Genomic DNA, 23,404 nt, shown 5'->3' on the forward strand with positions numbered 1-23,404 from the left:
TCAGTCCTGCATAAAAGGTTTGGATGATCATCCAAGTAGTCAGTCCATGGGTTGGGCAATTTTTAACCAAAGATTTCATTCTTTCCCATGCTTGTGCAACATGCTCATTATCCAATTGTTTAAAGTTCATTATGCTACTCCTCAAAGATATAATTTTAGCAGGGGGATAATATCTACCAATAAAAGCATCCTTGCATTTATTTCATGAATCAATACTATTCTTAGGTAGAGATAGCAACCAATCTTTAGCTCTTCCTCTTAATGAGAAAGGGAACAATTTTAATTTTATAATGTCACCATCTACATCCTTATACTTTTGCATTTCACATAGTTCAACAAAGTTATTGGGATGGGCAGCAGCATCATCAGAACTAACACCAGAAAATTGCTCTCGCATAACAAGATTTAGTAAAGCAGGTTTAATTTCAAAGAATTCTGCTGTAGTAGCAGGTGGAGCAATAGGTGTGCATAAGAAATCATTATTATTTGTGGTTGTGAAGTCACACAACTTAGTATTTTCAGGAGTACCCATTTTAGCAACAGTAAATAAAGCAAACTAGATAAAGTAAATGCAAGTAACTAATTTTTTTTTTTAATATGGAGAACAAGATAGCAAGTAAAGTAAAACTAGCAACTAATTTTTTTGTGTTTTGTTTTATTGCAGCAAACAAAGTAGTAAATAAAATAAAGCAAGACAAAAAACAAAGTAAAGAGATTGGAATGTGGAGACTCCCCTTGCAGCGTGTCTTGATCTCCCCGGCAACGGCGCCAGAAAAAGAGCTTGATACGCGTACAGCACACGTCCGTTGGGAACCCCAAGAGGAAGGTGTGATGCGTACAGCGGCAAGTTTTCCCTCAGTAAGAAACCAAGGTTTATCGAACCAGTAGGAGCCAAGAAGCAAGTTGAAGGTTAATGGCGGCGAGATGTAGTGCGGCGCAACACCAGGGATTCCGGCGCCAACGTGGAACCTGCACAACACAACCAAAGTACTTTGCCCCAACGAAACAGTGAGGTTGTCAATCTCACCGGCTTGCTGTAACAAAGGATTAGATGTATAGTGTGGATGATGATTGTTTGCAGAGAACAGTAGAACAAGTATTGCAGTAGATTGTATCGATGTTAAGAATGCACCGGGGTCCACAGTTCACTAGTGGTGTCTCTCCCATAAGATAAATAGCATGTTGGGTGAACAAATTACAGTTGGGCAATTGACAAATAGAGAGGGCATGACAATGCACATACATGATATGATGAGTATTGTGAGATTTAATTGGGCATTACGACAAAGTACATAGACCGCTATCCAGCATGCATCTATGCCTAAAAAGTCCACCTTCATGTTATCATCCGAACCCCTTCCAGTATTAAGTTGAAAACAACAGACACTTGCATTAAGTATGGTGCGTAATGTAATCAATAACTACATCCTCGGACATAGCATCAATGTTTTATCCCTAGTGGCAACAGCACATCCACAACCTTAGAACTTTTTGTCACTGTCCCAGATTTAATGGAGGCATGAACCCACTATCGAGCATAAATACTCCCTCTTGGAGTTAAGAGTAAAAACTTGGCCAGAGCCTCTACTAATAACGGAGAGCATGCAAGATCATAAACAACACATAGGTAATAGATTGATAATCAACATAACATAGTATTCTCTATCCATCGGATCCCAACAAACACAACATATAGCATTACAGATAGATGATCTTGATCATGTTAGGCAGCTCACAAGACCCGACAATGAAGCACAATTAGGAGAAGACGAACATCTAGCTACTGCTATGGACCCATAGTCCAGGGGTGAACTACTCACTCATCACTCCGGAGGCGACCATGGCGGTGAAGAGTCCTCCGGGAGATGATTCCCCTCTCGGCGGGTGCGGAGGCGATCTCCTGAATCCCCCGAGATGGGATTGGCGGCGGCGGCGTCTCTGGAAGGTTTTCCGTATCGTGGCTCTCGGTACTGGGGGTTTCGCGACGAAGGCTATAAGTAGGCGGAGGAGATAGGTCAGGGGGCCACACGAGGGCCCCACACGCTAGGCTGGCGCGGCCAAGGCTTGGGCCGCGCCGCCTTAGTGTGTCGGCGCCTCGTGGCCCCACTGAAGGAGATATGCCCAAGAGGCAATAATAAAAGTGGTTATTATATATCTTTATGTTTATGATAAATGTTTATATATCATGCTATAATTGTATTAACCGAAACATTGATACATGTGTGATATGTAAACAACAAAGAGTCCCTAGTATGCCTCTTAACTAGCTTGTTGATTAATGAATGATTAGTTTCATAATCATGAACATTGGATGTTATTAATAACAAGGTTATATCATTGTATGAATGATGTAATGGACACACCCAATTAAAGCATAGCATAAGATCACGTCATTAAGTTATTTGCTATAAGCTTTCGTTACATAGTTACCTAGTCCTTATGACCATGAGATCATGTAAATCACTTATGCCGGAAAGGTATTTTGATTACACCAAACGCCACTGCGTAAATGGGTGGTTATAAAGGTGGGATTAAGTATCCGGAAAGTATGAGTTGAGGCATATGGATCAACAGTGGGATTTGTCCATCCCGATGACGGATACATATACTCTGGGCCCTCTCGGTGGAATGTCGTCTAATGTCTTGCAAGCATATGAATAAGTTCATAAGAGACCACATACCACGGTACGAGTAAAGAGTACTTGTCAGGAGACGAGGTTGAACAAGGTATAGAGTGATACCGATGATCAAACCTCGGACAAGTAAAATATCGCGTGACAAAGGGAATTGGTATCGTATGTGAATGGTTCATTTGATCACTGAAGTCATCGTTGAATATGTGGGAGCCATTATGGATCTCCAGATCCCGCTATTGGTTATTGGTCGGAGTGAGTAATCAACCATGTCCGCATAGTTCACGAACCGTAGGGTGACACACTTAAAGTTGGATGTTGAAATGGTAGAACTTGAATATGGAATGGAGTTCGAATATTTGTTCGGAGTCCCGGATGAGATCCCGGACATCACGAGGAGTTCCGGAATGGTCAGGAGAATACGATTCATATATAGGAAGTCATATTCCAAGTTTGGAAATGATCCGGTGCATTTATGGCAGGTTCTAGAAGGTTCTAGAAAAGTCCGGAAGAAATCACCATGGAAAGTAGAGTCCCGGAGGGACTCCACCTTGCATGGCCAGCCAACCCTAAGGGGGAGGAGTCCAAGGTGGACTCCCCTAGGGTGGCCGGCCAACCCACCTCAAGGAAAGGTGGGAGTCCCACCTTGGGTAGGACTCCCTCCTTGAGTAGGTTTCCCACATATGGGAGGTTTTAGTGTTGGGGTCTTATTCGAAGACTTGGACTAGAACTCTTGGGGCTTCCACCTATATAATGAGGGGCATAGGAGAGGGGGCTGACCACTTCAAGCCTCAGCCTTGGCCGCACCCCTTAGAGGGCCGGCACCCAACCCCCCTCTCTCCCCAAACCCTAGCGGTCTCTCTCCTCCACCACATCCCGCACGCTTAAGCGAAGCTCCGCCGGATTTCTCCACCACCACCGACACCACGCCGTCGTGCTGTCGGATTCAAGAGGAGCTACTACTTCCGCTGCCCGCTGGAACGGGGAGGTGGACGTCGTCTTCATCAACAACCGAACGTGTGACCGAGTACGGAGGTGCTGCCCGTTCGTGGCGCCGGAAGCGATCGTGATCAAGATCTTCTACGCGCTTTTGCAAGCGGCAAGTGAACGTCTACCGCAGCAACAAGAGCCTCCTCTTGTAGGCTTTGGAATCTCTTCAAGGGTTAGTCTCGTTCATCTCCTCGTTGCTCCCATCTTCTAGATTGCATCTTGGCTTGGATTGCGTGTTCGCGGTAGAAATTTTTTTGTTTTCTATGCAACGTTATCCTACAGTGGTATCAGTGCCGTGTCTATACATAGATGGTTGCACGAGTAGAACACAATGGTTTTGTGGGCGTTGATGCTCTTGTTATCTTTAGTTTGAGTACTTTGCATCTTTGTGGCATAGTGGGATGAAGCGGCCCGGACTAACTTTACATGACCGCGTTCATGAGACTTGTTCCTCGTTCGACATGCAACTTGTATTGCATAAGAGGCTTTGCGGGTGTCTGTCTCTCCTACTATAGTGAAGATTCAATTTACTCTTCTATTGACAACATTAGTATCACCGTTGTGGTTCATGTTCGTAGGTAGATTAGATCTCTCTCGAAAACCCTAAACCACGTAAAATATGCAAACCAAATTAGAGACGTCTAACTTGTTTTTGCAGGGTTTGGTGATGTGGTATGGCCATAATGTGATGATGAATATGTATGAGATGATCATTATTGTATTGTGGCAACCGGTAGGAGCCTTATGGTTGTCTTTAAATTTCATGTTGAGTAGTATTTCAAAGTAGTTGTAATAGTTGCTACATGAGGTGAACAATCATGAAGACGGCGCGATGAACCTTGACGCTACGCCGACGATGATGGAGATCATGCCCGTTGATGATGGAGATCATGTCCGTGCTTTGGAGATGAAGATCAAAGGCGCAAAGACAAAAGGGCCATATCATATCACATATGAATTGCATGTGATGTTAATCCTTTATTCATCTTATTTTGCTTAGATCGCGACGGTAGCATTATAAGATGATCCCTCACATTAATATCAAGATAATAAAGTGTTCTCCCCTCGTATGCACCGTTGTAACAGTTCGTCATTTCGAAGCATCTCGTGATGATCGGATGTGATAGATTCAACGATTCACATACAACGGGTGTAAGCCATGTTGCACACGCGGAATACTTGGGTTTGCTTGACGAGCCTAGCATGTACAGACATGGCCTCGGGACAACGGAAACCGAAAGGTTAAACACGAGTCATATGGATGATATGATCAACATGTTGATGTTCACCATTGAAGCTACATCATCTCACGTGATGATCGGTTTTTGGTGTAGTGAATTTGGATCGTGTACCACTTAACAACTATGAGGGATGTTGTATTAAGTGGGAGTTCATTAGTAATTAGATTATAACATGAACTAATTATCATAAACATAGTCTGAGTAGTATTTTGAATTAATTTTGTAGTATTGGCATCCGTTTACTACTATGCGCTAGTCTTGTTATTGAGATAGAAATACTGTTAAAATCTGACAAGAAACTTTACGGATTGGTACCGTATTGTTAAAGAATCAAGAATTAATTAAGTCCCGTTGCAAACTTTTAGTAAACCTCACATTATTGATTCAAAGAGCTATGATTTCAATTAGTACCTAAAGTTATCTTGTCTCCGTGAAACTTGAAGTTCAAATCTGTTTGAAAAGTAAGGAGCTGAAAATTTAGTTTTCAGAAATAATCAAGGTATGAGATATATGTGATATCTAAGACCTTATTGCAAGATGATAGAATATAAATTTGGTGAGACTACATAAACTCATAAGTTTTATGGGAATGTACGAAGGTTGAAGACGCAAGGCGTCCCAATCCTCCAACTATTGGGGCACTAACGATATTCACATATCCATGAATTTATCATCCTTAGTATGCACCGTTGCTAAGACTCGTCGTATCGAAGCATCACGTGATGATCGGGTGTTATAGATTCTACGTGTGCTTACAACGGGTACAAGCCAGATTTGCACATGCAAATACTAAGGTTAAACTTTATGAGCCTAGCATGTACAGACATGGTCTCAGAAAGTTGTCATGAATTGATGGATAAAATTATGACTGAAATTGTTCATCATATTACAAGGTTACTAATAGTGAAATCCGGAACACTTGTCATATGATAATCAACTTCAAAGTAAGAACCTCAAGGTTATTGGTGTTTGACCAACAAACCGAGAAGTTATTGAAGTTGATGTGTTATTCTGAATAAAGAGGAAAGCTAAAAGAGAAACTGCAAAAGATATTTTGGCAAAAAGAAAAGAAAAGACTAGAAAGTCTAGCTCAGGTGTATATAAATGATATACATGTTATGGTTGTATTCCTAGTTAAGTCACACTATGAAATTCTTGGGTATTAGTACTATATTGGTTGGTATGAAGTGTCATACAAAACAACGCAATACAAGAATACAATGGCCTAAGTGACTGACAAGGAATATGATAAGAATGCACGTCTGGAACAAAATAAAATGTTATTACGTTCGTCATTGGCATTCCATCTAGCCCTTAGGATTTATAATAAAGAACTTAATAATTGTTATTTTGCTCTGGTCAAATGAAAACAATGAGTTGTTCAAATTATGACATTACTCCATGTACGATGGATAAGTTATTATAAATCTTAATGGTGAAACACACATACATAACACTGACGCTAAAATGCCATAAGGCAAATGATTTGAATTCCACTTATTTGTGGAACCGCCATTTAGGTCATGTTAGAAAGAAACGCATGAAGGAACTCCATGTAAATGGATTTTTGGAGTCATTTGATTTTTGAATCATTTGGCGCTTGCAAATCTTTTCTAAAGAGAATGATTAAAATACCGTTCATAGGCCAAGAGTTGAACGGGCAACTAACTTAGTGGAAAAATACATGATGATGTATATGGTTCACTGGGCATAGTTGTGTGCGGGAGATTCTTCTACTTCATGAAAACTTTCAACAATGAATTGAGTATATATGTGGATATATTCAATAAGGAAGAAGTTTGAAACATTTGAATGGATTCAAATAAATTTCAGCATGAAGTGGAAATCATCGTAATAGAAAAGTCAAATATCTATGATTAGATCATGGTGAAAATATTTGAATTATGAGTTTTAGCGAACATCTAAGAGAGTCATGAAATTGTTCTACAACTCACATTTCTTGGAGTATCATAATGATGATATAGTATCCTAGAGATGTATCCAAACCTTGTTGGATTAATGATGAGATAAAATATTATGATGCCATTATATTTTTGTGGATTATGCTTTAGTGACTACCGCTTTTACACTAAATAGAGCATCATCATGATCCGTTGAAATGACACCATACGAGTTATGGAATGGGTATAAACCCTAATAGTCCTTTCTTTAAATTTTGGTCTAAGAGTTTACAAACCAAAATCGGATGAATGTCTTTGTTGGTTATCCCAGAGATTTAATTGGGAATTCTTCCCACAAGACAAAGACAAAAGTGTTTGTCAATGTTTCTTATTTCCGAGAAATTGTTTCTAGTGAAGTATTTGAGTGGGAGGACAATATATTTTGATAAGGTTTATGAACCTGAGCATAATGATCAGAGTAGCGCAGCATCGAAATTGGTTTCGGAAGCGGCCACGACGATCATGGCTCCCATGACTACAAAGTGTTTTAGCCATGGAGATCGAAGTACATATTGAACCTTGTAGGTATGGTTTACTTTGTGATCAAATAAATGATTTGTGGACAAAGGATTGATTTTGAACAATGATAAACCAACTACAAACAAAGAAGTTATGATGGGCCCTGACTCCGTTAAAATGGCCATACGCCATGAAATCCATAATAGATGAATACTTTTTGAAAGTAAATGGATCTATAGACTTGGATGAAATATCCTTAAAGAAGCTCGACTTGTCGAAAAATTGTTTACGACAAAGTTCAAAGAGTTGACTACGATAAGATTAGATCTTCCGTAGCAATGCTTATAGTCTATGTGGATTATTCTAGTAATCACTACATATTTCTTTTATGAGATATGCTAGTAGGATGGCAAAATACACTACTTAACAGAAGTATGTATACAAGATACAACTAATTGTTTTGCTAGTCCGTAGAATACTAGATAGGTATACGAACTTCAATTGGATGAAGTGAGTATCACGGAGTTGGAATCTTCACCAAGATGAAATAGTCAAAGAGTTTTTTGATTTCATCAGAGACGATGAAGAGGCTTGCATTTGCAAGAAATTAAGTGGGAGCGCTGAGACATATTTATAATACTTATGTAGACGACACATAGTTGGTTATAAATGATGTAATTATATACTTGATTAAAAAGGTTTCACTGAAAATTAAACTTCAATGAAAGGATATGGACTGAAACATATTTAGTGTCAAAATCTATGAAGATAGATTGAAACACATAATAAGTTTAAGTCAAAGTACATAGAATGGATATTGAAGTAGTTCAATATAGAAATGTTAAGAAAATGTTCTTGTCATGTGAAGGTTTAACAAGACTTGAGTGTATCTGACACTCAATGAGTAAAAACACATGAGTGATTATAGATCACGAATAATATGTACACAATCAGATATCATGTGCTATAATGTGTTATGAGCATATACCAGCATGATTCATATGATGATCATTGGACGACAGTAAGAATATCCTTGAGTACTTTAGAAGAACTAAGGATATATATATATATATTTTTGTATGAAGAAATGACAAACAAATCGCTGTAAGGTGTTACACCGATATTGGTTTTGTCACATATAAAATATAATTTCAATCTCAAATTAGACTAAGTGTTGTTTAAAAGGTAGCACAATGAGCTAGAAGTTGTCTATGCTAGATTTAGAAGAGTTCTAAATATTGTGACGGAATCTACAAAAGAAGGCAGAGTATGTCATTGTTTTGACAATGACAAAGGATGTTAAGTAAAGAGGTTCTTTGAGAACTTGGTGTATTTCCGACAGAGTCAGAACTTTGAAGCTATATTGTGTGTGACAATATTAGTGACATATTTCAGACCGCGGAATTAAGGTTCCACCAGAAGACCAAACATATTTAATGCCGACTCATTTGGAAATGAGTGATGTGTTAAGACGCAAATGAATTACAAAATACATACGTTTCTGAGCGTGTCAGATCCGTTGACTAAAACCTCTCCCGTGAGCAAAACATGATAAAGCACCAGAAGGCCAAGGTGTTATATCTTTACAAATGTAAACTAGATTATTGACTCTAGTGCAAGTGGGAGACTAAAGGAGATATGCCCAAGAGGCAATAATAAAAGTGGTTATTATATATCTTTATGTTTATGATAAATGTTTATATATCATGCTATAATTGTATTAACCGAAACATTGATACATGTGTGATATGTAAACAACAAAGAGTCCCTAGTATGCCTCTTAACTAGCTTGTTGATTAATGGATGATTAGTTTCATAATCATGAACATTGGATGTTATTAATAACAAGGTTATATCATTGTATGAATGATGTAATGGACACACCCAATTAAAGCATAGCATAAGATCACGTCATTAAGTTATTTGCTATAAGCTTTCGTTACATAGTTACATAGTCCTTATGACCATGAGATCATGTAAATCACTTATGCCGGAAAGGTATTTTGATTACACCAAACGCCACTGCGTAAATGGGTGGTTATAAAGGTGGGATTAAGTATCCGGAAAGTATGAGTTGAGGCATATGGATCAACAGTGGGATTTGTCCATCCCGATGACGGATAGATATACTCTGGGCCCTCTCGGTGGAATGTCGTCTAATGTCTTGCAAGCATATGAATAAGTTCATAAGAGACCACATACCACGGTACGAGTAAAGAGTACTTGTCAGGAGACGAGGTTGAACAAGGTATAGAGTGATACCGATGATCAAACCTCGGACAAGTAAAATATCGCGTGACAAAGGGAATTGGTATCGTATGTGAATGGTTCATTCGATCACTGAAGTCATCGTTGAATATGTGGGAGCCATTATGGATCTCCAGATCCCGCTATTGGTTATTGGTCGGAGTGAGTACTCAACCATGTCCGCATAGTTCACGAACCGTAGGGTGACACACTTAAAGTTGGATGTTGAAATGGTAGAACTTGAATATGGAATGGAGTTCGAATATTTGTTCGGAGTCCGGATGAGATCCGGACATCACGAGGTGTTCAGGAATGGTGTGTAGATTAAGTTTAATATATAGGAAGTCATATTCCAAGTTTGGAAATGATCCGGTGCATTTATGGCAGGTTCTAGAAGGTTCTAGAAAAGTCCGGAAGAAATCACCATGGAAAGTAGAGTCCCGGAGGGACTCCACCTTGCATGGCCAGCCAACCCTAAGGGGGAGGAGTCCAAGGTGGACTCCCCTAGGGTGGCCGGCCAACCCACCTCAAGGAAAGGTGGGAGTCCCACCTTGGGTAGGACTCCCTCCTTGAGTAGGTTTCCCACATATGGGAGGTTTTAGTGTTGGGGTCTTATTCGAAGACTTGGACTAGAACTCTTGGGGCTTCCACCTATATAATGAGGGGCATAGGAGAGGGGGCTGACCACTTCAAGCCTCAGCCTTGGCCGCACCCCTTAGAGGGCCGGCGCCCAACCCCCCTCTCTCCCCAAACCCTAGCGGTCTCTCTCCTCCACCACATCCCGCACGCTTAAGCGAAGCTCCGCCGGATTTCTCCACCACCACCGACACCACGCCGTCGTGCTGTCGGATTCAAGAGGAGCTACTACTTCCGCTGCCCGCTGGAACGGGGAGGTGGACGTCGTCTTCATCAACAACCGAACGTGTGACCGAGTACGGAGGTGCTGCCCGTTCGTGGCGCCGGAAGCGATCGTGATCAAGATCTTCTACGCGCTTTTGCAAGCGGCAAGTGAACGTCTACCGCAGCAACAAGAGCCTCCTCTTGTAGGCTTTGGAATCTCTTCAAGGGTTAGTCTCGTTCATCTCCTCGTTGCTCCCATCTTCTAGATTGCATCTTGGCTTGGATTGCGTGTTCGCGGTAGGAAATTTTTTGTTTTCTATGCAACGTTATCCTACACCCACTTCGTGGCTCCTTCGGTCTTGGAAGCTTCGTGTGAAAATAGGACCCTGGGCGTTGATTTCGTCCAATTCCGAGAATATTTCCTTACTAGGATTTCTGAAACCAAAAACAGCAGAAAAAACAAAGAATCGGCTCTTCGGCATCTCGTTAATAGGTTAGTGCCGGAAAATGCATAAATATGACATAAAGTATGTATAAAACATGTAGATATCATCAATAATGTGGCATGGAACATAAGAAATTATCGATACGTCGGAGACGTATCATTCCTTCATGCGTTCCTTTCTAACATGACCTAAATGGCGGTTCCACAAATAAGTGGAATTCAAATCATTTGCCTTTATGGCATTTTAGCGTCAGTATTATGTGTGTGTTTCACCATTAAGATTTATAATAACTTATCCATCTTACATGGAGTAATGTCATAATTTGAACAACTCATTGTTTTCATTTGACCAGAGCAAAAATAACAATTATTAAGTTCTTTATTATAAATTCTAAGGGCTAGGTAGAATGCCAACGACAAACATGATAACACTTTATTATGTTCCAGACGTGCATTATTACCATATTCCTTATTAGTCACTTAGGCCATCGCATTCTTGTATTGCGTTGTATTGTATGACATCTCATACCAACCAACCTGGTACAAATACCCAAGAATTTCATTATGTGACCAAACAAGGAATACATCCATAACATGTATATCATTTATATACACCTGAGCTAGACTTTCTAGTCTTTTCTTTCTTTCTGCCAATAATCTTTTGTAGTTTCTCTTTTAGCTTTCCTCATTATTCAGAAAAACACTTCAACATCAATAACTTCTAGGTTTGGTTGTCAAATAACAATAACCTTGAGATTCTTACTTTGAAGTTGATCATCATATGATAAGTGTTCCGGATTTCACTATTAGTAACCTTTTAATATGATGAACAATTTCACTCATAATTTTATCCATCATATGATGACTTCTGAGACCATGTCTGTACATGCTAGGCTCGTAAAGTTTTAACCTTAGTATTCGCATGTGCAAATCTGGCTTGCATCCGTTGTATGCACACGTAGAATCTATCACACCCGATCATCATGTGATGCTTCGAAACGACGAGTCTTAGCAACGGTGCATAATAAGGACGATCACTTCATGGATATGTGAATATCGTTAGTGCCCCAATAGTTGGAGGATTGGGACGCCTTGCGTCTTCAACCTTCGTACATTCCCATAAAACTTATGAGTTTATGTAGTCTCACCAAATTATATTCTATCATCTTGCAATAAGGTCTTAGATATCACATATATCTCATACCTTGATTATTTCTAAAAACTAAATTTTCAGCTCCTTACTTTTCAAACAGATTTGAACTTCAAGTTTCACGGAGACAAGATAACTTTAGGTACTAATTGAAACCATAGTTCTTTGAATCAACAATGTGAGGTTTACTAAAAGTTTGCAATAGGACTTAATTAATTCTTGATTCTTTAACAATACGGTACCAGTCCGTAAAGTTCCTTGTCAGACTTAACAGTATTTATATCTCAATTACAAGACTAGCGCATGGTAGAAAACGGATGCCAATACTACAAAATTAATTCAAAATACTACTTAGACTATGTTCATGATAATTAGTTCATGTTTTAATCTAATTACTAATGAACTCCCACTTAATACAACATCCCTCACAGTTGTTAAGTGGTACACGATCCATATCCACTACATCAAAACCGATCATCACGTGAGATGGTGTAGCTTCAATGGTGGACATCAACATGTTGATCATATCATCCATATGACTCGTGTTCAACCATTCGGTTTCCGTTGTCCCGAGGCCATGTCTGTACATGCTAGGCTCGTCAAGCAAACCCAAGTATTCCGCGTGTGCAACATGGCTTACACCCGTTGTATGTGAACGTTGAGTCTATCACATCCGATCATCACGAGATGCTTCGAAACGACAAACTGTTACAACGGTGCATACGAGGGGAGAACACTTTATTATCTTGATATTAATGTGAGGGATCATCTTATAATGATACCGTCGCGTTCTAAGCAAAATAAGATGCATAAATGATTAACATCACATGCAATTCATATGTGATATGATATGGCCCTTTAGTCTTTGCGCCTTCGATCTTCATCTCCAAAGCACGGACATGATCTCCATCATCAACAGGCATGATCTCCATCATCGCCGGCGTAGCGTCAAGGTCCATTGCGCCGTCTTCATGGTTGTTCACCTCATGTAGCAACTATTACAACTACTTTGAAATACTACTCAACATGAAATTTAAAGACAACCATAAGGCTCTTGCCGGTTGCCACAATACAATAATGATCATCTCATACATATTCATCATCATATTATGGCCATATCACATCACCAAACCCTGCAAAAACAAGTTAGACGTCTCTAATTTTGTTTGCATATTTTACGTGGGTTTTCGAGTGAGAACTAATCTACCTACGAACATGAACCACAACGGTGATACTAGTGTTGTCAATAGAAAGAGTAAATTGAATCTTCACTATGGTGGGAGAGACAGACACCCGCAAAGCCACTTATGCAATACAAGTTGCATGTCGAACATGGAGCAAGTCTCATGAACGCGGTCATGTAAAGTTAGCCTGAGCCGCTTCATCCCACCATGCCACAAAGATGCAAAGTACTCGAACTAAAGACAACAAAGCATCAACGCCCACAAAACAATTGGGTTCTACTCGTGCAACCATCTATGCATAGACACGACTCTGATACCACTGTAAGGATTCGTTGCATAGAAAACAAAAATTTTCCTACCGCGAGAACGCAATCCAACCCAAGATGCAATCTAGAAGATGGGAGCAACGAGGGGATGAACGAGACTAACCCTTGAAGATTTCCAAAGCCTACGAGAGGAGGCTCTCGTTGCTGCGGTAGACGATCACTTGCCGCTTTCAAAAGAGCGTAGAAGATCTTGACGGTGCCACAATCGGGCAGCACCTCCGTACTCAGTCACACGTTCGGTGTTGATGAAGACGACATCCTTCTCCCCGTTCCAGCGGGCAGCGGAAGTAGTAGATCCTCCTCGGAATCCCGGCAGCACGACGGCGTGGTGGCAGTGTCGATGGAGAACTCCGGAAGGGCTTCGCCTAAGCGTATGCGGGAGTTGTATGTGGAGGAGAGGTAGCTAGGGTTTGGGGAGAGGGGGCTTGGGCGCCGGCCAACTAGGGCTACGGCCAAGGGTGGCATTGGTGTGGCCGGCCAGCCCCTCCCCTCCCCTCTTTATATAGGTGGAAGCCCCAAGGATTAGGTCAAAAGTCTCCGAATAAGACCCCAACATAAACCTTCCATATGACCAAACCTAGGGGGAGTGGGACTCCCCCCTTTCCTTTGCTGGGGTGGCCGGCCACCATGGGGAGGAGTCCACTTGGGACTCCTCCTCCCTTAGGCTGGCCGGCCAAGGTGGGTGGAGTCCCTTCCATGCTGATTTCTTCCGGACTCTTCTAGAACCTTCTAGAACCTTCCAGAAAAAATACCGGATCATTTTCAAACCTAGAAAATGACTTCCTATATATGAATCTTATTCTCCGGACCATTCCGGACCTCCTCGTGATGTCCTGGATCCCATCCGAGACTCCGAACAAAACTTTGAACTCCATTCCATATTCCATATTTACATAAACGACATCAAACCTTAAGTGTGTCACCCTATGGTTCGTGAACTATGTAGATATGGTTGAGACCTCTCTCCGACCAATAACCAATAGCGGGATCTAGAGATCCATAATGGCTCCCACATATTCAACGTTGACTGTTGTCTACTCACGCTTCTTTTCCTGTAGACAGTTTTGGGCCTCCAAGAGCAGAGGTTTGTAGAACAGCAGCAAGTTTTCCCTTAAGTGGATCACCCAAGGTTTATCGAACTCAGGGAGGAAGAGGTCAAAGATATCCCTCTCAAGCAACCCTGCGATCACAATGCAAGAAGTCTCTTGTGTCCCCAACACACCTAATACACTTGTCAGATGTATAGGTGCACTAGTTCGGTGAAGAGATAGTGAAATACAAGTGCTATGAATGAATATGAGCAGTAGTAACGGCGCCAGAAAATACTTGCTGGCGTGCAGTTGACGTGGGAGATATTGCAGGAAGTAGAGATGCAGTAGAACAGTAAACAAGCAGTGATTGCAGTATTTGAAAACAAGGCCTAGGGATCATACTTTCACTAGTGGACACTCTCAACATTGATCACATAACTGAATAGATAAATGCTATACTCTACACTCTCTTGTTGGATGATGAACACCACTAATTATGTAGGGCTACAAGAGCACCTCAATGCCGAAGTTAACAAGCTCCACAATATTCGATATTCATATTTAAATAACCTTAGAGTGCATGATAGATCAACACAGCTATACCAAGTACTAACATAGCATGCACACCGTCACCGACAGACTATGAAAGGAGGAATAGATCACATCAATACCATCATAGTAATAGTTAACTTCATAATCTACAAGAGATCACAATCATATCATATACCAAGTACTTCATGATGCACACACTGTCACCATTACATCATGGAGGAGGAATAGAGTACTTTAATAACATCACTAGAGTAGCACATAGATTAATAGTGATACAAAGCTCATCATATGAATCTCAATCATGTAAGGCAGCTCATGAGATCATTGTATTGAAGTACATGAGAGAGAGATTAACCACATAGCTACCGGTACAGCCCTTAGCCTCGAGGCAGAACTACTCCCTCCTCATGGGAGACAATAGCGGTGATGAAGATGGCGGTGTTGTCGATGGAGATGCCTTCCGGGGGCACTTTCCCGTCCCGGCGGCGTGCCGGAACAGAGACTCCTGTCCCCCAGATCTTGGCTTCACGATGGCGGCGGCTCTGGAAGGTTTCTCGTACCGTGGCTTTTCCGTATCGAAGATTTAGGTCAGGGGGCTTCTTATAGGCGAAGAGGCGGAGTCGGAAGGGTTACGGAGGCACCACACAACAGGGCGGCGCGCCCCCCTCCTGGGCCGCGCCAGCCACATGTGTGGGCCCCCTGTGGCCCTCCTCTGGTGCCTCTCGGGTGTTCTGGAAGCTTCGTGGAATTATAAGATGCTGGGCGTTGATTTCGTCCAATTCCGAGAATATTTCCTTACTAGGATTTCTGAAACCAAAAATAGCAGAAAATAGGAACTGACACTTCGGTATCTCGTCAATAGGTTAGTTCCGGAAAATGCATAAAAACGATATAAAGTGTGAACAAAACATGTAAGTAATGTCATAAAACAAGCATGGAACATCAGAAATTATAGATACGTTGGAGACGTATCAAGCATCCCCAAGCTTAGTTCCTACTCGTCCTCTAGTAGGTAAACGATAACAAAGATAATTTCTGAAGTGACATGCTACCAACATGATCTTAATCATACTATTGTAAAGCATATGAGATGAATGCAGCGATTCTAAGCAATGGTAAAGACAATGAGTAAATAAATGAACCATATAGCAAAGACTTTTCATGAATAGTACTTTCAAGACAAGCATCAATAAGTCTTGCATAAGAGTTAACTCATAAAGCAATAAATTCAAAGTAAAGGCATTGAAGCAATACAAAGGAAGATTAAGTTTCAGCGGTTGCTTTCAACTTGTAACATGTATATCCCATGGATAGTTATCAATGCAAAGTAATATAATAAGTGCAATAAGCAAGTATGTAGGAATCAATGCACAGTTAACACAAGTGTTTCCTTCTAAGACAGAAGGAAGTAGGTAAACTGACTCAACATAACCTTCGCAGAGGGAAGCATTGATTGCTATATTTGTGCTAGAGCTTTTATTTTGAAAACAAGAAACAATTTTGTCAACGGTAGTAATAAAGCATATGTATTATGTTAATAAAGCATATGTATTATGTAAATTATATCCTACAAGTTGCAAGCCTCATGCATAGTATACCAATAGTGCCCGCACCTTGTCCTAATTAGCTCGGATTACCTGGATTATCATTGCAATACATATGTTTTAACCAAGTATCACAAAGGGGTACCTCTATGTCACTTTGTACAAAGGTCTAAGGAGAAAGCTCGCATTGGATTTCTCGCTTTTGATTATTCTCAACTTAGACATCCATACCGGGACAACATAGACAACAGATAATGGACTCCTCTTTTATGCATAAGCATTCAACAACAAATAATATTCTCATAAGAGATTGAGGATTGTTGTCCAAAACTGAAACTTCCACCATGGATCATGGCTTTAGTTAGCGGCCCAATGTTCTTCTCTAACAATATGCATGCTCTAACCATTCAACTCATGGTAAATCGCCCTTACTTCCGACAAGATGAACATGCATAGCAACTCACATGATATTCAACAAAGTGTTGATGGCGTCCCCAGGAACATGGTTATCGCTCAACAAGCAACTTAATAAGAAATAAGATACATAAGTATATATTCAATACCACAATAGTTTTTAGGCTATTTGTCCCATGAGCTATATATTGCAAAGACAAAGAATAGAAATTTTAAAGGTAGCACTCAAGCAATTTACTTTGGAATGTCGGAGAAATACCATGTAGTAGGTAGGTATGGTGGACACAAATGGCATAGTATTTGGCTCAAGGATTTGGATGCACGAGAAGTATTCCCTCTCAATACAAGGCTTAGGCTAGCAAGGTTGTTTGAAACAAACACAAGTATGAACCGGTACATCAAAACTTATATAAGAACATATTGCAAGCATTATAAGACTATACATTGTCTTCCCTGTTGTTCAAACACCTTACCAGAAAATATCTAGATCTTAGAGAGACCAATCATGCAAACCAAATTTTAGCAAGCTCTATGTATTTCTTCACTAATAGGTGCAAAGTATATGATGCAAGAGCTTAAACATGAGCACAACAATTGCCAAGTATCAAATTATTCAAGACATTATACCAATTACCACATGTAGCATTTTCTGTTTCCAACCATATAACAATGAACGAAGTAGTTTCAACCTTCACCATGAACATTAAAAGCTAAGAACACATGTGTTCATATGAACCAGCGGAGCGTGTCTCTCTCCCACACAAGCATTTATTCAGAGAATGGAAATAACAAAACGAAAATAAAAGCACACAGACGCTCCAAGTAAAGTACATAAGATGTGACCGAATAAAAATATAGTTTCAATAGAAGAAACCTGATAAATTGTTGATGAAGAAGGGGATGCCTTGGGCATCCCCAAGCTTAGACGCTTGAGTCTTCTTGAAATATGCAGGGATGAACCACCGGGGCATCCCCAAGCTTAGACCTTTCACTCTTCTTAATCATATATCATCCTCTTCTCTTGACCCTTGAAAACTTCCTCCACACCAAACTCAAAACAAACTCATTAGAGGGTTAGTGCATAATCAAAAATTCTCATGTTCAGAGGTGACACAATCATTCTTAACACTTCTGGACATTGCCCAAAGCTACTGGAAGTTAATGGAACAAAGAAATCCATCCAACACAGCAAAAGAGGCAATGCGAAATAAAAGGCAGAATCTGTCAAAACAGAACAGTCTGTAAAGACGAATTTTGTAGAGGCACCAGACTTACTCAGATGAAAATGCTCAAATTGAATGAAAGTTGCGTACATATCTGTGGATCACTCACGTAAATTGGCAGATTTTTCTAAGTTACCTACAGAGAACCCTGCCCAAATTCGTGACAGACAGAAATCTGTTTCTGCGCAGTAATCCAAGTCTAGTATCAACCTTTCTATCAAAGACTTTACTTGGCACAAAAATGCAATAAAATAAAGATAAGGAGAGGTTGCTACAGTAGTAAAAACTTCCAAGACTCAAATATAAAATAAAAGTGCTGTAGTAAAACAAAAACACATGGGTTATCTCCCAAGAAGTGCTTTCTTTATAGCCATTAAGATGGGCTCAGCAATTTCAATGATGCACTCATAAAGATGAGAGTTGAAGCAAAAGAGAGCATCTAAAAGAAAATTCAAAACAAATTTAAGCCTAACCCACTTACTATGAAAAGGAATCTTGTAAATAAACAAGTTCATGAAGAGCAAAGTAACAAGCATAGGAAGATAGAACAAGTGTAGCTTCAAAAATTTCAGCACATAGAGAGGTGTTTTAGTAACATGAAAATTTCTACAACCATATTTTCCTCTCTCATAATAATGTACAGTAGCATCATGAGCAAATTCAACAATATAACCATCAAATGAAACATTCTTATCATGAGCTATATGCATAAAATTATTACTCTCCACATAAGCATAATCAATTTTATTAGTTGTAGTGGGAGCAAATTCAACAAAGTAGCTATCATTATTATTCTCATCATCAAATATAGGAGGCATATTGTAATCATAATCAAATTTATCCTCCATAACAGGCGGCACCAAAAGACTACTATCATTATAATCATCATAAATAGGAGGCAAAGTATCATCAAAGAAAATTTTCTCCTCAATGCTTGGGGGACTAAAAATATCATGCTCATCAAAACCAGCTTCCCCAAGCTTAGAATTTTCCATATCATTAACAACAATGCTGTTCAAAGTATTCATACTAATAACATTGCCATTAGCATGCAAATAAGGTTCCATAGGTTTTTCAATTGTTGCACCACACCATTTATGTCTTAACTCAGAAAATAGATTAAAAAGCTCATAGTTGCTTTCCATTATGCCAAACTAGTGAAAAATAAAAACAAGAAACAAAAAGATGCAATTGCAGGATCTAAAGGAAATAGCTTCGAGCACTTACAACGGCGCCGGAAAATAGCTTAGAAGCCGAGATCCAGAGTGTGAGTATCTTTTACCTTTCCTCCCCGGCAACGGCGCCAGAAAATAGCTTGCTGTCTACTCACGCTTCTTTTCCTGTAGACAGTGTTGGGCCTCCAAGAGCAGAGGTTTGTAGAACAGCAGCAAGTTTTCCCTTAAGTGGATCACCCAAGGTTTATCGAACTTAGGGAGGAAGAGGTCAAAGATATCCCTCTCAAGCAACCCTGCGATCACAATGCAAGAAGTCTCTTGTGTCCCCAACACACCTAATACACTTGTCAGATGTATAGGTGCACTAGTTCGGCGAAGAGATAGTGAAATACAAGTGGTATGAATGAATATGAGTAGTAGTAACGGCGCCAGAAAATACTTGCTGGCGTGCAGTTGACGTGGGAGATATTGCAGGAAGTAGAGATGCAGTAAAACAGTAAACAAGCGGTGATTGCAGTATTTGGAAACAAGGCCTAGGGATCATACTTTCACTAGTGGACACTCTCAACATTGATCACATAACTGAATAGATAAATGCTATACTCTACACTCTCTTGTTGGATGATGAACACCACTAATTGTGTAGGGCTACAAGAGCACCTCAATGCCGGAGTTAACAAGCTGCACAATATTCGATATTCATATTTAAATAACCTTAGAGTGCATGATAGATCAACACAGCTATACCAAGTACTAACATAGCATGCACACCGTCACCGACAGACTATGAAAGGAGGAATAGATCACATCAATACCATCATAGTAATAGTTAACTTCATAATCTACAAGAGATCACAATCATAGCATATACCAAGTACTTCATGATGCACACACTGTCACCATTACATCATGGAGGAGGAATAGAGTACTTTAATAACATCACTAGAGTAGCACATAGATTAATAGTGATACAAATCTCATCATATGAATCTCAATCATGTAAGGCAGCTCATGAGATCATTGTATTGAAGTACATGAGAGAGAGATTAACCACATAGCTACCGGTACAGCCCTTAGCCTCGAGGGAGAACTACTCCCTCCTCATGGGAGACAACAGCGGTGATGAAGATGGCGGTGGTGTCAATGGAGATGCCTTCCGGGGGCACTTCCCCGTCCCGGCGGCGTGCCGGAACAGAGAGACTCTGTCCCCAGAGATCTTGGCTTCGCGATGGCGGCGGCTCTGGAAGGTTTCTCGTACCGTGGCTTTTCCGTATCGAAGATTTAGGTCAGGGGGCTTCTTATAGGCGAAGAGGCGGAGTCGGAAGGGTTACGAAGGCGCCACACAACAGGGCGGCGCGCCCCCCTCCTGGGCCGCGCCAGCCACATGTGTGGGCCCCCTGTGGCCCTCCTCTGGTGCCTCTCGGGTGTTCTGGAAGCTTCGTGGAATTATAAGATGCTGGGCGTTGATTTCGTCCAATTCCGAGAATATTTCCTTACTAGGATTTCTGAAACCAAAAACAGCAGAAAATAGGAACTGACACTTCGGCATCTCGTCAATAGGTTAGTTCCGGAAAATGCATAAAAACGATATAAAGTGTGAACAAAACATGTAAGTAATGTCATAAAACAAGCATGGAACATCAGAAATTATAGATACGTTGGAGACGTATCAATGACTTTAGTGATCGACTGAACCATTTACATATGATACCGATTCCCTTTGTCACGCGATATTTTACTTGTCCGAGGTTTGATCATCGGTATCTCTATACCTCGTTCAACCTCGTCTCATGACAAGTACTCTTTACTCGTACTGTGATATGTGGTCTCTTATGAACCATTCATATGCTTGCAAGCTATTAGACGATATTCCACCGAGAGGGCCCAGAGTATATCTATCCGTCATCGGGATGGACAAATCCCACTGTTGATCCATATGCCTCAACTCATACTTTCCGGATACTTAATCCTACCTTTATAACCACCCATTTACGCAGTGGCGTTTGATGTAATCAAAGTACCTTTCCGGTATAAGTGATTTACATGATCTCATGGTCGAAAGGACTAGGTGACTATGTATCGAAAGCTTATAGCACATAAGTTAATGACGTTATCTTATGCTACGCTTAATTGGGTGTGTCCATTACATCATTCATATAATGACATAACCTTGTTATTAATAACATCCAATGTTCATGATCACGAAACCATGATCATCTATTAATCAACAAGCTAGTTATACAAGAGGCTTACTAGGGACTCCTTGTTGTTCACATAACACACATGTATCAATGTTTCGGTTAATACAATTATAGCATGGTATGTAAAATTATCATAAACACAAAGATATATTATAATAACCATTTATTATTGCCTCTTGGGCATATCTCCAACATCAAGATCGAGCGCATCCAGCTTGACTAGGAGGCCGCCATCCTCTCGTCATGACCGCCACCGCCCCACACCCCGGTGAGGTATCCGGGCCATTTTTTTGGTCAAATAGGTTTGCGGCGGCGTAGATTATAGGTAAATTGTGTTGATTTCGCAACATCTCATGTAAATCATGGTCAAATGTACCGATGAACGTGATCTTGTGAAGAACTCAACTGTCGAATTCTCCCGTGAAATTTGATTTTTGAGTTTTTTCAGTTCGTCAATACGGGATTTGATTTGCGCGAGCGCTTGATGGGCATTTATCTGAATTTTCGGTGCTCTCTACTCTCGTTTTTAAGGCTTAAAAAATATGAGTCTGCAATAGATGCTCTTGAACCTGTCACTTATAGGGGACACTAGTAGAAAACATGTCTTTTGTTCGGAGCTGCCTGGAGCCCTAGTCTCGACCATGTTTTAATTCAGAACTAATGTGCCCATTAGTCTCGGTTCAAACGGCTAGAATGCCGCACATGTTTTAGTCCCGGTTCAAATGAAACCATTAGTCCCGGTTGGTGTTACAAACCGATATTAAAGGGTTGTAAAGGGTTGCAGTAGACTGCATCTGATGACCGGGACTAAAGGTTTTCCGGGTTTTTTTTGTCCTCCACACCCCCCCTTGGATCTCCCTTTTTAGCTTTCTAATACAAAATAAATAGGTATAAATTTCAAAAAATAAATCCTCCGAGTCCCCCATGTATTATGTCATCTTTAATGATAATTAACAAACATAAATTTTGACTTTTTTTTTGTAAAATTGCGTCATGTATCAGTAAAACGAGATTTCTGGTTGCATACGAATTCGGAAAAAAAGTTTAATATATGAAAATGTATCTACGTAAAATTTCACATTCGAATTCACCAGAGGTTTACCTGGTTACCAATTTTTAGATTCTCAAACTGCCAAAGGAAAGTATGACAATATTCAAGTTTTGGATTTTGCAAAAAAAATATTTATTTACTCAAGATTATTATTACTTCATTATTTTTGTTTATTAAAGTAACTATTTCAAATTTAAATAAGAAAGAAGTGTGACATCATGAAGGAGAGGTTAATATGACTGATATGATAGTAATATGAGTAACATGCGCAAAACACTTGGAAGCGGGACGAGAGGAATTTGGAAGTTAAGCGTGCTAGTGTTGGAGCAGTGGGAGGATGAGTGACCGACCGGAAAGTTTGACCACGAGTAAGTAATTTGACTAGAGATAAGTTTAGTTAAGAGACTAAACTGGTTAAATAACTCAAATAATAGAAATTCTAAAGAAAAAAATTAAAAAAGAAATGGGAAACATTTAGAAAAAAATAGAATGAAAAAAATCCCCGTGGAGACCTTAGTCCCGGTTGGTGTTATAAACCGGAATTAAAGATCCTCCGCCTCGACGCATGCCCGCATCCCACGTGGAGGACCTTTAGTCCCGGTTTGTAACACAACTAGGACTAAAGGTGAGGCCTTTAGTCTCGTTTTAGCAGTCTCGGATGGTCAACTGGAACTAAAGGCTCTTCCGAACCTGTAGAAAAGACATGTTCTCTACCATGGGAGCTAGGAGTTTTACGT

The sequence above is a fragment of the Lolium perenne genome, chromosome 1 (genome assembly GCF_019359855.2).
Source record: "Lolium perenne isolate Kyuss_39 chromosome 1, Kyuss_2.0, whole genome shotgun sequence".
Lineage (NCBI taxonomy): Eukaryota > Viridiplantae > Streptophyta > Magnoliopsida > Poales > Poaceae > Lolium > Lolium perenne.